This window comes from Arachis hypogaea, chromosome 4 (assembly GCF_003086295.3).
Source record: "Arachis hypogaea cultivar Tifrunner chromosome 4, arahy.Tifrunner.gnm2.J5K5, whole genome shotgun sequence".
In the NCBI taxonomy this organism is placed as follows: domain Eukaryota; kingdom Viridiplantae; phylum Streptophyta; class Magnoliopsida; order Fabales; family Fabaceae; genus Arachis; species Arachis hypogaea.
In genome coordinates, this window is record NC_092039.1 from 92,874,517 (window position 1) to 92,892,149 (window position 17,633).

At 38.7% G+C, this 17,633-nt stretch overlaps 1 non-coding gene across 1 annotated transcript; it reads left to right on the top strand.

Annotated features, from left to right (window-relative positions):
• Positions 1 to 15,939: 15,939 nt before the first annotated feature.
• LOC112799356 (small nucleolar RNA R71) lies at positions 15,940 to 16,047 on the top strand. The gene has a single exon (XR_003200932.1). It is a non-coding gene; the product is annotated as a small nucleolar RNA R71 (small nucleolar RNA).
• The last annotated feature ends 1,586 nt before the right edge of the window (positions 16,048 to 17,633 follow it).

Here is a 17,633-nt window from a genome sequence, read left to right on the forward strand (position 1 = left end):
ATTGACCTTTTGTGGGGGGTAGAAACATGCCAGAAACTTGCTTTCCACCTCATCCCAGGTTGTTAGGCTCCCCCTTGGGAATGATTCCAGCCACTTAGCTGCCTTGTCCCTAAGTGAAAATGGGAACAAGAGCAGTTTATAGGCATCTTCCTGGACTCCATTGGACTTCACAGTGTCGCAAATTCTCAGGAATTTTGTGAGATGTTGGTTTGGATCTTCATTAGCACTCCCACCAAATGAACAATGATCCTCCACCAGTGATATTAGCTGTGGTTTGAGTTCAAAATTGTTGGCCTGAATGGGTGGTTTCTGAATGCTGCTACCACAATTCCCAGAGGTTGGGTTTATGTATGAACCAAGAACCCTCCTCTCGGCAATGGCATTGTTTCCATCAGCTCTCTCATGGTTGTGAACTTCTCTATCCATGTTGAGATCTAGAGCTTCCTCAAAATTGTCCTCAGATTCTCCTTCAGATTCTTCTTCTCTCAGTACTCTCTTCCCTCTTGCTTCCCTTCTAAGTTTATGAAGGGTCCTCTCTGGTTCGGTATATGGAGGAGTTGATGTCTCTCCTCTCCTACCTGTCATACAAGAACACAGCACAGGCAACAAACAAGTGAAATACTCTTGGTTAATGGAAGAGTATGGTTAGAGCAGTTGAGGAAGTAATTCAAATAGTTAGTGAGTCAGTGAGTTAGTTACTTGAATTTAAAGGCATAAAGAAAGAAAGCAAGTAACAGAGTGCAGAAATTAAAATTCAACAAGTAACTTGAACTGAATTAACAAAACAAGAAAAATGCTCAATCTAGTTAACTTCCAATTTGAGAATTGTCAATCGAAAACCAATCCCCGGCAACGGCGCCATAAACTTGATGCTACGATTTTAGGAAATTGCACGATCGGCAAAAATTCCTTCCGGCAAGTGCACCAGTTATCGTCAAGTAAAAACTCACAATAGAGTGAGGTCGAATCCCACAAGGATTGGTTGAGTGAGCAATTCGGATTAGAAGTGTGTTCTAGTTGAGCGGAATCAAGATTTAGATGAGAATTGCGGAATGTTAAATTGCATGAATTAAAGAGCGAGAAGCTAAATTGCTGAAATTAAAAAGGGATCGGGGTGATTGCATGAATTTAATTACAGAATGTAAAGAGAAAGTGGTAGATCAGAAATGGGGAATTCATTGGGTTTCAGGAGATATTGAGATCTCCGAATCAAAACATTTTTATCCCTTCCTCAACCAATGCATTCATTGAATTTTGCTTGGCAATCTTATATGATTGGATCCCAATCCCTTGGCTCACCAATTCTCTCTAAAAACAAACAAATTCCCAATCCCTTGGTTTAAATGTTCATAAGAAGAGATGATGCTCGATCACTGATTATACCACACAGTTTCATGAACCACAATTTGGTAGGATTACATGTCACAATATCCATCCAAACCCCAATCCAATTCACTGTGAGAAAGCTTCTCTAGCATGAATCCTCCATTCCTTTCCCAAGGTTCCGAAGGATTCCAATTATGGATAGTTTCTTTCCCAAGACAACTAACCAATGGAATTAGATCGAGAAGCTTTCTAACAAAATTCAAGAGAAAAGATTGAAGAAGAAGATAAAAACTATTATTGATTCATTGAATTACAATAGAGCTCCCTAACCCAATGAAAGGGGGTTTAGTGAGTCACAGCTCTGAATTCAATTACAAAAAGTATGAAAACTCCAAAAATGATCCAAAGTCCTCTTCTAACTTAAATTCTATCCTATTTATACACTTTCTAAATTGAGCTTCTGTTGTGTTTCTTGGGCTTTGAGGCCCTTCCCTGATTTCCTTTTGCTTTGGGTTTATGATCCATAATCCTGATGAGGCTGCTGATCCAATTCTGTAACATTCATTGAGCCAACTTAGTGATAATCAAGTAATGACACATGACTCAACAAATTGAAATTCCAGACTCATCAATTCTTCAGGCCCAATCCCATAAACCATGATATTCAATTGGGTTTCATACCAGAGTACGTTTAAGTTAATGTTTGTGCTCAAATGCTAACTTAAAACTGCAATATCTTTGACCCAGAAACCTTTTCAAATAGTGGCGTTTAAGTTGCAGTTTAAGCTTAAACTGCAACTTAAACGCCAGACACTTCCAGTGATGCCTTTTGTGGAAGCACGTTTAAGTTCCAGTTTAAGCTTAAACTGGAACTTAAACGTTGGACACTCCTGGAGGTGGTATAACTCAAGCACGTTTAAGCTTCAGTTTAAGGTTAAACTGAAGCTTAAACGTGGAAATGGAAGAAAGCAACCCTGGAGGGTAAAGTAGTCGAACACGTTTAAGCTTCAGTTTAAGGTTAAACTGAAGCTTAAACGTGGAAATGAAGAAAGCAACCCTGGAGGAGAATTTGGTCGAACACGTTTAAGCTTCAGTTTAAGGTTAAACTGAAGCTTAAACGTGGAAATGAAGAAAGCAACCCTGGAGGAGAATTTTGGTCGAACACGTTTAAGCTTCAGTTTAAGGTTAAACTGAAGCTTAAACGTGGAAATGAAGAAAGCAACCCTGGAGGAGAATTTTGGTCGAACACGTTTAAGCTCCAGTTTAAGGTTAAACTGAAGCTTAAACGTGGAAATGAAGAAAGCAACCCTGGAGGAGAATTTTGGTCGAACACGTTTAAGCTCCAGTTTAAGGTTAAACTGGAGCTTAAACGTGGAAATGGCTCCCTGGGGCATTTCTCATTTCTGGCGTTTAACTTCCAGTTTAAGGTTAAACTGGAGGTTAAACGCCACTTTCAGCCTTTCCTCAGCTTTCATGATTTTGGCGTTTAAGCTCCAGTTTAAGCTTAAACTGGAGCTTAAACGCCACTGATAGTTCCCAGCATTATATGGCTTGGCAGTTTAAGTTCCAGTTTAAGCTTAAACTGGAACTTAAACTCCACATGTGATATTCAAGCTTCCTTTATTGATTTTGTTGCTTCCTTGCCTAGCCTCTTCTTCCCTGAAGTCATCCAAACAACTGCATCAAAGTCTTGCAAAATTTCATGAGAAATCTTCCATTCATAGCATTCAAGTAATATAACTAAAAACTCATGGAATTTGCATCAAAATCATACTGTTTGGATGGTTCATTGCTTTGTTATTCATTTAACCATTCTTGGTTACTTTAAGCTCAAGAAAATGCATAAAACAACTAAAACTAACAGAAAAATGCTAGTGAAACTAGCCTAAGATGCCTTGGCATCAGAAATCCATAGAACTTGCAATTCTGTTGCATCAAAGAAACTAATTGAGGCTTAAGCTCAAAATTGTTTGCTCCAATGGCAAGGATTGAGATGCTTCTTCCATGGAAGTTGGAAGTTGGTGTAGTAAAATCACCAAGCACCTTCCTAGCATTGTTATTGTTGTTGGGTTCGGCCATTACTTCTTTTTTGAGACTCTTTGTAAGGTTTTCTCTGGATTGTTGTGCTTTAGCTTCTCTTAGCTTCTTCTTCAGAGTCCTTTCAGGTTCAGGGTCAGCTTCAACAAGAATGTTCTTGTCCTTGCTCCTGCTCATATAAAAAGAAGAGAATAGAAAAGGAAGAGGAATCCTCTATGTCACAGTATAGAAATTCCTTTATGTGAGTAGAAGAAGAGAAAAATAGAAGAATAATGTAGAGAAAAGGGATGAAGAATTCGAACATAGAGAGGGAGAGAGGGTTCGGATTATGAGAAGAAGAGAAGAGTGTTAGTGATTAAATAAATAAGTAGAAGAAGATGAGAGAGAGTTTTCGAAAATAATTAAAAGGAAAAGAAAAATATTTTTGTTTTTATTTTAAAATTTAGATAGAATTTGAAAATTAAGAGAAGAAATAAAATTAAAATTAAAATTTGAAACAATTAGTTAATTAAAAGAATTTTGAAAAAGGGTGAGGAGTTTTCGAAAATTAGAGAGAGAAAATTAGTTAGGTAGTTTTGAAAAAGATAAGAATTTTAAAAATCAAACAAAAAGTTAAGTGGTTAATTGAAAAATATTTGAAAATCAATTTTGAAAAGATAATATGTTAGAAAAGATTTTGAAATTAAAGTTTGAAAAAGATATGATTTCAAAAATATTTGATTAAAAAAGATATGATTTGAAAAAGATATGATTAAAAAGATATGATTGAAATTTATTTTGAAAAAGATTTGAAAAGAAAATTAAAAATATTTGATTTTTAAAATTAAAGTTGATGACTTGACTAATAAGAAACTAAAAGATATGATTTTAAAATTTAAAGATAGAACCTTTCTTAATAGGCAAGTAACAACTTGAAAGTTTTTGAATCAAAACATTTAAATGTTAGCATTAATTTGAAAATATGAAACAAAAGTAAGAAAAAGATTTTGAAAATCAAATTAAAAAAAAAATTTGAAAAACATGAAAAAAAATGAAAAAGATTTTATTTTTTAAAAAGTTTTGAAAAGATAGGATTTTTAAATTGAAATTTTGACTTGACTCATAAGAAACAACTAAATTTTAAATTTTTTTTTGACTAAGTCAATCCAAAATTTCAAAATTTATGAGGAAAATAAGGGAAAGATATTTTTTTATTTTTGAATTTTTAATGATGAGAGAGAAAAACAACAATTTGAAGCAAAACATAAAAAGCATGAATCAAAACAACTAATGCATGCAAGAACACTTTGAATGTCAAGATGAACACCAAGAACACTTTGAAGATCATGATGAACATCAAGAACATGTTTTTGAAAATTTTTAAGAAAAGAAAAACATGCAAGACACCAAACTTAGAAATTTTTACTGTTTAGACACTAATAATTCTAAAATGCATATAAAAAATAAGAAAAGACACAAAATAAGAAAAATTAAAGATCAAACAAAGAAAATCGTCAACAACAACTTGAAGATCATGAAGAACACATGCATGAATTTTTTGAAAATTTTTAGAAAATTAAAAAGATGCAATTGACACCAAACTTAAAAATTGACACTAAAACAAGAAACACAAATTTTTGGTTTTTATGATTTAAAACAATTTTTTTTGGATTTTTCGAAAATTATTTTGGAAAAACAAAAAAGAAGAAAAAATTTTGAAAGATTTTTGAAAACTTTTTGAAAATAAAATAAAGGTTGAAACAAGAAGAAAATTACCAAATCTGAGCAACAAAATGAACCGTCAGTTGTCCAAACTCGAACAATCCCCGGCAACGGCGCCAAAAACTTGGTGCACGAAATTGTTATCCCTTGGCATGACTCCAAAAACTTGGTGCACAATACCATGATTCACACGTCTCTTCACAACTTCACACAGCTGACCAGCAAGTGCATTGGGTCGTCCAAGTAATACCTTACGTGAGTAAGGGTCGATCCCACAGAGATTGTCGGCTTGAAGTAAGCTATGGTCATCTTGTAAATCTCGGTCAGGCGGATTCAAATGGTTATAGAGTTTGATAGTTAAAAGATAAATAAAAATAAAATAAAGATAGGGAAACTTATGTAATTCATTGGTGGGAATTTCAGATAAGCATATGGAGGTGCGTTATTCCTTCTGAATCTTTGCTTTCCTACTATCTTCATTCAATCATTCAAAATCCTTTCCATGGCAAGCTGTATATTGGGGATCACCGTTGTCAATGGCTACCTCCCATCCTCTCAGTGAAAATGGTCCTCTACGGTTTCTGTATGACTAATCAACTGTCGGATTTCTCGTCTCAGATGAAAAATACCAAGCACAACTACCGCATGGCTAATCAGCTGTTGGTTCTCACTTGTATTGGAATAGGATCCAATGATCCTTTTGCGTCTATCACTACACCCAACAGTCATGAGTTTGAAGCTCGTCACAGTCATCACTTCCCAGATCCTACTCAGAATACCACAGACAAGGTTTAGACTTTCTGGATCTCAGGAATGCTACCAATTGACTCTTGCCTATACCACGAAGATTCTAATCTCGGATTCAGATGCCCCATTGTCAGAGGGAAAACGATGTGAATCGTTGATTAGAGACCCAAGAGATTTGCATTCAAACTTGTTTTCATGTAGAACGGAAGTGTTTGTCAGGCACGCGTTCATAAGTGAGAATGGTGATGAGTGTCACTTGATCATCACATTCATCATGTTCTTGTGTGCGAATGAATATCTTAGAATAAGAATAAGCTTGTATTGAATAGAAGAACAATAGTACTTTGCATTAATACTTGAGGAACAGCAGAACTCCACACCTTAATCTATGGTGTGTAGAAACTCCACCGTTGAAAATACACACAAGTGAAAATAGTCTAGGCATTGCCGAGTGGCCAGCCTCCAAGTCTAAGGAAAAACGTTCCAAAGATTGATCCTCAAATCAAAGATGATCCAAAAGATATCAATACAATAGTAAAAAGTCCTATTTATACTAAACTAGTTACTAGGGTTTTCAGAGATAAGTAAATGATGCAGAAATCCATTTTGAGTGCAGGGAGGTCAGAATCTAACAGCATCTGCAGTCCTTTTTCAGCCTCTGAATCAGATTTTTGCTCAGGTCCCTCAATTTCAGTCTGAAAATACCTGAAATCACAAAAAAAATACACAAACTCATAGTAAAGTCCAGAAATGTGAATTTTATTTAAAAACTAATAAAAATATACTAGAAAGTAGCTAGATCCTACTAAAATCTACCTAAAAATAATGCCAAAAAGCGTATAAATTATCCCCTCATCACGTTTAAATGCCAGAAATCTTTCTTTACTGGGCGTTTTGAACGCCTAGCTTTTTCTCTATGATTCCTCTGCTGTATGTTCTGAATCTTCAATTCTTTGTATTATTGACTTGAAAAGACATAATTTTGAAATTTTTTTTGAATTTTTAACGATGATAGAGAAAAAATAATAGAATGTAATTAAGCATGAAGAACTAAGATCAAAACAAGGAATGCATGCAAGAACGCTTTGAATATCAAGATGAACACCAAGAACACTATGAAGTTCATGATGAACATCAAGAACATATTTTTGAAAATTTTTAAGAAAAGAAAGACATGCAAGACACCAAACATAAAAATTTTTATACTAGAGACACTAACAATTTGAGAATGCAAATGAGAAACAATAAAAGACACAAAACAAGAGAATTTAAAGATCAAACAAAGAAAATCATCAAGAAAAACTTGAAGATCAATGAAGAACACAAGAACATACTTTCGAAAAATGCAACAAGAATAAAGACATGCAATTGAAACCAAACTTAAAAATTGATACTTGACTCAAACAAGAAACACAAAAAATATTTTTGATTTTATGATTTTATAAATTTTTTTTATATTTTTTTTGTATTTTTTCGAAAATTATTTTGAAAAAGAAAATAAGAAACTCAAAATTTTTAATAAGAATTCTAGGAATTATGCAATGTTAGTCTAAAGCTTCAGTCTAGAAAGATTAGACATGGCTAGCCAAGCTTTAGCAGGACATTACATACAACAGCCAAATTGATGGGAATCAACTAGCTACTGTGATGATAAAAGCATCATCTGAAACTCTAGAATTCATTCTTAAAAATTCTGAAGAACAAAATAAATAAAAAAAATTACCTAATCTGAGCAACAAGATGAACTGTCAGTTGTCCAAACTCGAACAATCCCCGGCAACGATGCCAAAAACATGGTACACGAAATTGTGATCTCACACACTTTCTTCACAACTCTGCATAACTGACCAGCAAGTGCACTGGGTCGTCCAAGTAATACCTTACATGAGTAAGGGTCGATCCCACAGAAATTGTCAGCTTGAAGAAAGCTATGGTCATCTTGTAAATCTCAGTCAGGCAGATTCAAATGGTTATGGGATTTTGTTAATTAAAAGACAGATAAAACATAAAATAGGATAGAGATACTTATGTAATTCATTGGTAGAAATTTCAAATAAGCGTATGGAGATGCTTTGTTCCTTTTGAATCCATCCTTTCCTACTGCTTTCATCCAGTCATGCGTACTCCTTTCCATGGCAAGCTGTATATTGGGGGATCACCGTTGTCAACGGCTACCGTCTGTCCTCTCAGTGAAAATGGTCCGGCTATGGGTTATGTAGGGCTAATCATCTGTTGGTTCTCACGTGTGTTGGAATAAGATCCATTGATCTTTTTGCGCACTGTCACTGCACCCAGCACTCATGAGTTTAAAGCTTGTCACAGTCATCCCATCCCAGATTCTACTCGGAATACCACAAACAAGGTTTAGACTTTCTGGATCTCAAGAATGCTGCCAATTGATTCTAGCTTATACCACGAAGACTCTGATCTCACAGAATGGAAGGCTCTGTTGTCAGGAGATACAACCATGCGTCATGGACCAGGAGGCCAAGAGATATATATTCAAGCTTATTTTCAGGTAGAACGGAAGTGGTTGTCAGGCACACGTTCATAAGTGAGAATGATGATGAGTGTCACTTGATCATCACATTCATCATGTTGAAGTTCGAATGAATACCTTAGAACAAGAATAAGCTCGAATTGAATAGAAAATAGTAGTAATTGCATTAATTCATGAGGAACAATAGAGCTCCACACCTTAATCTATGAGGTGTAGAAACTCCGCCGTTGAAAATACATAAGTGATGAAGATCCAGGCATGGCCGAATGGCCAGCCCCTTAAACGTGATCAAAAGATCAACAATGATACAAAGATCGTCTCCAAGATGATCTAAAGATCTCCCGATATAAATACAATAGTAAAATAATGCAAAATCCACTTCCGGGGCCCACTTAGTGTGTGCTTGGGCTGAGCATTGAAGCTTTCACGTGCATAGGCTTTTCTTGGAGTTAAACACCAGCTCTGGTGCCATTTTGGGCGTTTAACTCCAGCTTTTATGCCAGTTCTGGCGTTTATCACCAGAAAAGGGTCTCTGGCCAGAATTTTGATGCCAATTTGGGCCATCAAATCTCAGGTAAAGTATGGACTATTATACATTGCTGGAAAGCCCAAGATGTCTAATTTCCAACGCAATTGAGCCCATTCCAATTGGGCTTCTGGATCTCCAAAAAATTTATTTTGAGTGAAGGGAGGTCATAATCCAACAGCATATGCAGTCCTTTTTCAGCCTCTGAATCAGAGTTTTGCTCAGGTCCCTCAATTTCAGCCAAAAAGTACCTAAAATCACAGAAAAACACACAAACTCGTAGTAAAGTTCAGAAATGTGATTTTTGCATAAAAACTAATAATTATATACTAAAAACTATCTAAATCATACTAAAAAATACCTAAAAACAATGCCAAAAATCGTATAAATTATCCGCTCATCACTTATCAAAGGTCATGGTACCTATGGTACAAGGAATTAAGAAGCGTCCGAGATCTGGTTTCTTCTAAGGTATCTTCTGCTGAACCAAGACATTGAGTTCCTTGGTGAGCATTGGAGGTTTTTCCTCCAATATCTCTATGCAATATAGCTTGGCAGTCAGCTTCATGAGAATTCCTAGGTGTCGGGCAACTTGATCTTCTCTAGTTTCCTCTACCTAATCAGAGGAGGAGTACTCTTCAGATTCTATAATTTTCAACCAAGCATTCAAGGGAACTTCAATGGGCTCCTCATGAACCTTTGGTTCCATCAGTTCTTCAATAGGAGAGTTTTCAATGGGCTTGGGATACCCAACTACTCTTGTTGTGGCATTCAATGCCAGGACCTGCGTTTCTTTGGGCGTTGAATGCCCAGCTTGTGTCCCACTACTGGCGTTCAACACTAGATGTTGTGTGGTGCGCGAAATTGTGAACAATACTTTTCACAACTCTCATAATCCCCGGTCATGAACCCCAAAAACTTGGTGTTCAATACCATGGCATTACACAACTTCGCACAACTAACCAGCAAGTGCACTGGGTCGTCCAAGTAATAAACCTTACGCGAGTAAGGGTCGATCCCACGGAGATTGTTAGTATGAAGCAAGCTATGGTCATCTTGTAAATCTTAGTCAGGCAAACTCAAATGTATATGATGATGAACGAAAATAAACAATAAGATAAAGATAGAGGTGCTTATGCAATTCATTGGTAGGAACTTCAGATAAGCGCATGAAGAAATGGCAAGCTTATGTAGGGTTTCACCGTTGTCAATGGCTACCTCCCATCCTCTCAGTGAAAACGCTGCCTATGCTCTGTCACAGCATGGGTAATCATCTGTCGGTTCTCGGTCAGGCCGGAATAGAATCCATCGATTCTTTTGCGTCTGTCACTAATGCCCCGCCTGCTAGGAGTTTGAAGCACGTCACAGTCATTCAATCATTGAATCCTACTCAGAATACCACAGACAAGGTTAGACCTTCCGGATTCTCTTGAATGCCGCCATCAGTTCTAGCCTATACCACGAAGACTCTGATCTCACGGAATGGTTGGCTCGTTTGTCAGACGAGCACTCGGTTGTCAGGCGATCAACCATGCATCGTGCAATCAGGAATCCAAGAGATATTCACCCAATCGAAGGTAGAACGGAGGTGGTTGTCAGTCACACGTTCATAGGTGAGAATCATGATGAGTGTCACGGATCATCACATTCATCAAGTTGAAGAACAAGTGATATCTTAGAACAAGAACAAGCGGAATTGAATGGAAGAACAATAGTAATTGCATTAATACTCGAGGTACAGCAGAGCTCCACACCTTAATCTATGGTGTGTAGAAGCTCCACCGTTGAAAATACATAAGAACAGGGTCCAGGCATGGCCGAATGGCCAGCCTCCCAATGATCTAAGATAGCATAAAAATGAAGATAGCTACCCCTCGATGTCTCAATACAATAGTAAAAGGTCCTACTTATAGAAAACTAGTAGCCTAAGGTGTACAGAAATGAGTAAATGACATAAAAATCCACTTCCGGGCCCACTTGGTGTGTGCTTGGGCTGAGCAATGAAGCATTTTCGTGCAGAGACCTCTCTTGGAGTTAAACGCCAGCTTTTATGCCAGTTTGGGCGTTTAACTCCCATTTTGGTGCCAGTTCCAGCGTTTAACGCTGGGATTTCTGAGGGTGACTTTGAACGCCGGTTTGGGCCATCAAATCTTGGGCAAAGTATGAACTATCAAATATTGCTGGAAAGCCCAGGATGTCTACTTTCCAATGCCGTTGAGAGCGCACCAATTGGGCTTCTGTAGCTCCATAAAATTCACTTCGAGTGCAGGGAGGTCAGAATCCAACAGCATCTGCAGTCCTTTTTAGTCTCTGAATCAGATTTTTGCTCAGGTCCCTCAATTTCAGCCAGAAAATACCTGAAATCACAGAAAAACACACAAACTCATAGTAAAGTCCAGAAAAGTGAATTTTAACTAAAAACTAATAAAAATATACTAAAAACTAACTAGATCATACTAAAAACACACTAAAAACAATGCCAAAAAGCGTACAAATTATCCGCTCATCACAACACCAAACTTAAATTGTTGCTTGTCCCCAAGCAACTAAAAATCAAATAAGATAAAAAGAAGAGAATATGCAATGAATTCCAAAAACATCTGTGAAGATCAATATTAATTAGATGAGCGGGGCTTTTAGCTTTTTGCCTCTGAATAGTTTTGGCATCTCACTCTATCCTTTGAAATTCAGAATGATTGGCTTCTTTAGGAACTTAGAATCCAGATAGTGTTAATGATTCTCCTAGTAAAGTATGATGATTCTTGAACATAGCTACTTTTTGAGTCTTGGCCGTGGCCCAAAGCACTCTGTCTTCCAGTATTACCACCGGATACATACATGCCACAGACACATAATTGGGTGAACCTTTTCAGATTGTGACTCAGCTTTGCTAGAGTCCCCAACTAGAGGTGTCCAGGGTTCTTAAGCACACTCTTATTGCCTTGGATCACAACTTTATTTCTTTCTTTTTTTTTTCTCTTTCTCTTTTTTTTTCGTTTTCTCTATTTTTTTTCATTGCTTTTTCTTGCTTCAAGAATCATTTTAATGATTTTTCAGATCCTCAGTAACATGTCTCCTTTTTCATCATTCTTTCAAGAGCCAACATTCATGAACCACAAATTCAAGATACATATGCACTGTTTAAGCATACATTCAGAAAACAAAAATATTGCCACCACATCAAAATAATCAAACTGTTATAAAATTCAAAATTCATGCAATTCTTTCCTTTTCAATTTAAGCACGTTTTTATTCAAGAAAGGTGATGGATTCATAGGACATTCATAACTTTAAGGCATAGACACTAAGACACTAATGATCACAAGACACAAACATAGATAAACATAAGCACTAGAATTCGAAAAACAGAAGAATAAAGAACAAGGAAATCAAAGAATGGGTCCACCTTAGTGATGGCGGCTCTTCCTTCCTCTTGAGGATCCTATGGAGTGCTTGAGCTCCTCAATGTCTCTTCCTTGTCTTTGTTGGTCCTCTCTCATGATTCTTTGGTCTTCTCTAATTTCATGGAGGATGATGGAGTGTTCTTGGTGCTCCACCCTTAGTTGTCCCATGTTGGAACTCAATTCTCCTAGGGAGGTGTTTAATTGCTCCCAATAGTTTTGTGGAGGAACGTGCATCCCTTGAGGAATCTCAGGGATCTCGTGATGAGTGGGGTCTCTTGTGTGCTCCATCCTCTTCTTAGTGATGGGCTTGTCCTCATCAATAGGGGTGTCTCCCTCTATGTCAACTCCAACTGAATAACAGAGGTGACAAATGAGATGAGGGAAGGCTAACCTTGCCAAGGTAGAGGACTTGTCCGCCACCTTATAGAGTTCTTGGGCTATAACCTCATGAACTTCTATTTCTTCTCCAATCATGATGCTATGGATCATGATAGCCCGGTCTATGGTAACTTCGGACCGGTTGCTAGTAGGAATGATTGAGCGTTGTATAAACTCTAACCATCCTCTAGCCACGGGCTTGAGGTCATGCCTTCTCAATTGAACCGGCTTCCCTCTTGAATCTCTCTTCCATTGGGCGCCCTCTTCACATATAACTGTGAGGACTTGGTCCAACCTTTGATCAAAGTTGACCCTTCTAGTGTAAGGATGTTCATCTCCTTGCATCATGGGCAAGTTGAACGCCACCCTCACACTTTCCGGACTAAAATCCAAGTATTTCCCCCGAACCATAGTAAGATAATTCTTTGGATCCGGGTTCACACTTTGATCATGGTTCTTGGTGATCCATGCATTGGCATAGAACTCTTGAACCATCAAGATTCCGACTTGTTGAATGGGGTTGGTAAGAACTTCCCAACCTCTTCTTCGGATCTCATGTCGGATCTCCGGATATTCACCCTTTTTGAGTGAAAAAGGGACCTCGGGGATCACCTTTTTCAAGGCCACAACTTCATAGAAGTGGTCTTGATGCACCCTTGAGATGAATCTTTCCATCTCCCATGACTCGGAGGTGGAAGCTTTTGCCTTCCCTTTCCTCTTTCTAGAGGTTTCTCTGGCCTTGGATGCCATAAATGGTTATGGAAAAACAAAAAGCAATGCTTTTACCACACCAAACTTAAAAGGTTTGCTCGTCCTCGAGCAAAAGAAGAAAGAAGAGAGTAGAAGAAGAAGAAATGAGGGGAAAGGGAATGGCTTTTGTTTTCGGCCAAGAAGGGGAGAAGTGGTGTGTATGTTGTGTGAAAATAAAGGAGTGAAGGAGGGTTTATATAGGAGAAGGGGAAGGGTAGGGTTCGGCCATTTGAGGGTGGGTTTGGGTGGGAAAGTGGTTTGAATTTGAATGGTGAGGTAGGTGGGGTTTTATGAAGGATGGATGTGAGTGGTGAAGAGAAAGATGGGATTTGATAGGTGAAGGGTTTTTGGGGAAGAGGTGTTGAGGTGATTGGTGAATGGGTGAAGAAGAGAGAGAGTGGTAGGGTAGGTGGGGATCCTGTGGGGTCCACAGATCCTGAGGTGTCAAGGAAAAGTCATCCCTGCACCAAATGGCGAACAAAATCACGTTTTTAGCCATTTCTGGCGTTAAACGCCAGGCTGGTGCCCATTTCGCCCGGCGTTTAACGCCAGTCTGGTGCCCCTTTCTGGCGTTAAATGCCCAGAATGGTGCCAGACTGGGCGTTAAACGCCCAGAATGGTGCCAGACTGGGCGTTAAACGCCCAACAGCTAACCTCACTGGCGTTTAAACGCCAGTGGGTGCGTCCTCCAGGGTGTGCTGTTTTTCTTCCTGTTTTTCATTCTGTTTTTGCTTTTTTCATTGATTTTGTGACTTCTCATGATCATCAACCTACAAAAAAGAGATAATAACAAAATAAAATAGATAAAATATAACATTGGGTTGCCTCCCAACAAGCGCTTCTTTAATGTCATTAGCTTGACAGAGGGCTCTCATGGAGCCTCAGAAATGCTCAGAGCTATGTTGGAACCTCCCAACACCAAACTTAGAGTTTGAATGTGGGGGTTCAACACCAAACTTAGAGTTTGGTTGTGGCCTCCCAACACCAAACTTAGAGTTTGACTGTGGGGGCTCTGTTTTGCTTTGTTTTGAGGGAAGCTCTTCATGCTTCCTCTCCATGGTGATAGAGGGATATCCTTGAGCTTTAAACACCAAGGATTCTTCATTCACTTGAATGATCAACTCTCCTCTATCATCATCAATCACAGCCCTTGCAGTGGCTAGGAAGGGTCTGCCAAGGATGATGGACTCATCCATGCACTTCCCAGTCTCTAGGACTATGAAATCAGTAGGGATGTAATGGTCTTCAACTTTAACCAGAACATCCTCTACAAGTCCATGGGCTTGTTTTCTTGAATTGTCTGCCATCTCTAGTGAGATTTTTGCAGCTTGCACCTCAGAGATCCCTAACTTCTCCATTACAGAGAGGGGCATGAGGTTTACACTTGACCCTAAGTCACACAAGGCCTTCTTGAAGGTCATGGTGCCTATGATACAAGGTATTGAAAACTTCCCAGGATCCTGTCTCTTTTGAGGCAGTTTCTGCCTAGACAAGTCATCCAGTTCTTTGGTGAGCAAAGGGGATTCATCCTCCCAAGTCTCATTTCCGAATAACTTGTCATTTAGCTTCATGATTGCTCCAAGGTATTTAGCAACTTGCTCTTCAGTGACATACTCATCCTCTTCAGAGGAAGAATACTCATCAGAGCTCATGAATGGCAGAAGTAAGTCCAATGGAATCTCTATGGTCTCAGTTTGAGCCTCAGATTCCCATGGTTCCTCATTAGGGAACTCATTGGAGGCCAGTGGACGCCCAGTGAGGCCTTCCTCAGTGGCGTTCACTGCCTCTTCTTCCTCCCAAAATTCGGCCATGTTGATGGCCTTGCACTCTCCTTTTGGATTTTCTTCTGTATTGCATGGAAGAGTACTATGAGGGAGCTCAGTAATTTTCTTGCTCAGCTGACCCACTTGTCCTTCCAAATTTCTAATGGAGGACCTTGTTTCAGTCATGAAACTTTGAGTGGTTTTGATTAGATCAGAGACCATGGTTGCTAAGTCAGAGGTATTCTGCTTAGAACTCTCTGTCTGTTGCTGAGAAGATGATGGAAAAGGCTTGCTATTGCTAAACCTGTTTCTTCCACCATTATTGTTATTGAAACCTTGTTGAGGTCTCTGTTGATCCTTCCATGAAAGATTTGGATGATTTCTCCATGAAGGATTGTAGCTGTTTCCATAGGGTTCTCCCATGTAATTTACCTCTTCCATTGAAGGATTCTCAGGATCATAGGCTTCTTCCTCAGATGAAGCTTCCTTAGTACTGCTTGGTGCATTTTGCATTCCAGACAGACTTTGAGAAATCATATTGACTTGTTGAGTCAATATTTTATTCTGAGCCAATATGGCATTCAGAGTGTCAATCTCAAGAATTCCTTTCTTCTGACTAGTCCCATTGTTTACAGGATTTCTCTCAGAAGTGTACATGAATTGGTTATTTGCAACCATTTCAATCAGTTCTTGAGCTTCAGTAGGCGTCTTCTTCAGATGAAGAGATCCTCTTGCAGAGCTATCCAAAGACATCTTGGATAGTTCAGAGAGACCATCATAGAAAATACCTATGATGCTCCATTCAGAAAGCATATCAGAAGGACACTTTCTGATTAATTGTTTGTATCTTTCCCAAGCTTCATAGAGGGATTCTCCTTCCTTCTGTCTGAAGGTTTGGACTTCCACTCTAAGCTTACTCAATTTTTGAGGTGAAAAGAACTTTGCCAAGAAGGCATTGACTAGCTTTTCCCAAGAGTCCAGGCTTTCTTTAGGTTGTGAGTCCAACCATGTCCTAGCTCTGTCTCTTACAGCAAAAGGGAATAGCATAAGTCTGTAGACCTCAGGGTCAACCCCATTAGTCTTGACAGTGTCATAGATTTGCAAGAACTCAGCTAAGAATTGATGAGGATCTTCCAATGGAAGTCCATGGAACTTGCAATTCTGTTGCATCAGAGAAACTAATTGAGGCTTAAGCTCAAAGTTGTTTGCTCCAATGGCAGGGATAGAGATGCTTCTCCCATAGAAGTCGGGAGTAGGAGTAGTAAAGTCACCCAGCACCTTCCTTGCATTGTTGGCATTGTTGTTTTCGGCTGCCATGTGTTCTTCTTCTTTGAAGAATTCGGTCAGGTCCTCTAAAGAGAGTTGTGCTTTGGCTTCTCTTAGCTTTCTCTTCAAGGTCCTTTCAGGTTCAGGATCAGCCTTTACAAGAATTCCTTTGTCTTTTGATGAGCGGATAATTTGTATGCTTTTTGGCATTGTTTTTAGTATGTTTTTAGTATGATCTAGTTAGATTTTAGTATATTTTTATTAGTTTTTAGCTAAAATTCACTTTTCTGGACTTTACTATGAGTTTGTGTGTTTTTCTATGATTTCAGGTATTTTCTGGCTGAAATTGAGGGTCCTGAGCAAAAATCTGATTCAGAGACCAAAAAGGACTGCAGATGCTGTTGGATTCTGACCTCCCTGCACTCGAAGTGGATTTTCTGGAGCTACAGAAGCCCAATTGGCGCGCTCTCAACGGCATTGGAAAGTAGACATCCTGGGCTTTCCAGCAATATATAATAGTCCATACTTTGCCCAAGATTTGATGGCCCAAACCGGCGCTTAAAGTCACCTACAGAAATTCCAGCGTTAAACGCCGGAACTGGCATAAAATTTGGAGTTAAACGCCCAAACTGGCATGAGAACTGGCGTTTAACTCCAGAAAAGATCTCTACACGAAATTCCTTCATTGCTCAGCCCAAGCACACACCAAGTGGGCCCGGAAGTGGATTTTTCTGTCATTTACTCATTTCTGTAAACCTTAGGACACTAGTTTACTATTTATAGGATCTTTTGACATTGTATCAGTATCGGATGCAACCTTTTGATGACCTTATGACATTTTTACATGTTTTCTTCCACAGCATGAGTCTCTAAACCCCATGGTTGGGGGTGAGGAGCTCTGCCGTGTCTTGATGGATTAATGCAATTACTACTGTTTCTCATTCAATCATGCTTGCTTCCATTCTAAGATAATACTTGTTCTTAATCCGAATGAATGTGATGATCCGTGACAATCATCATCATTCTCAATCATGAACGTGTGACTGACAACCACCTCCGTTCTACCTTAGATTAAGTAGTTATCTCTTGGATTCTTTAACCGGAATCTTCGTGGTATAAGCTAGACTGATGGCGGCATTCAAGAGAATCCGGAAGGTCTAAACCTTGTCTGTGGTATTCTGAGTAGGATTCAATGATTGAATGACTGTGACGTGCTTCAATCTCCTGAAGGCGGG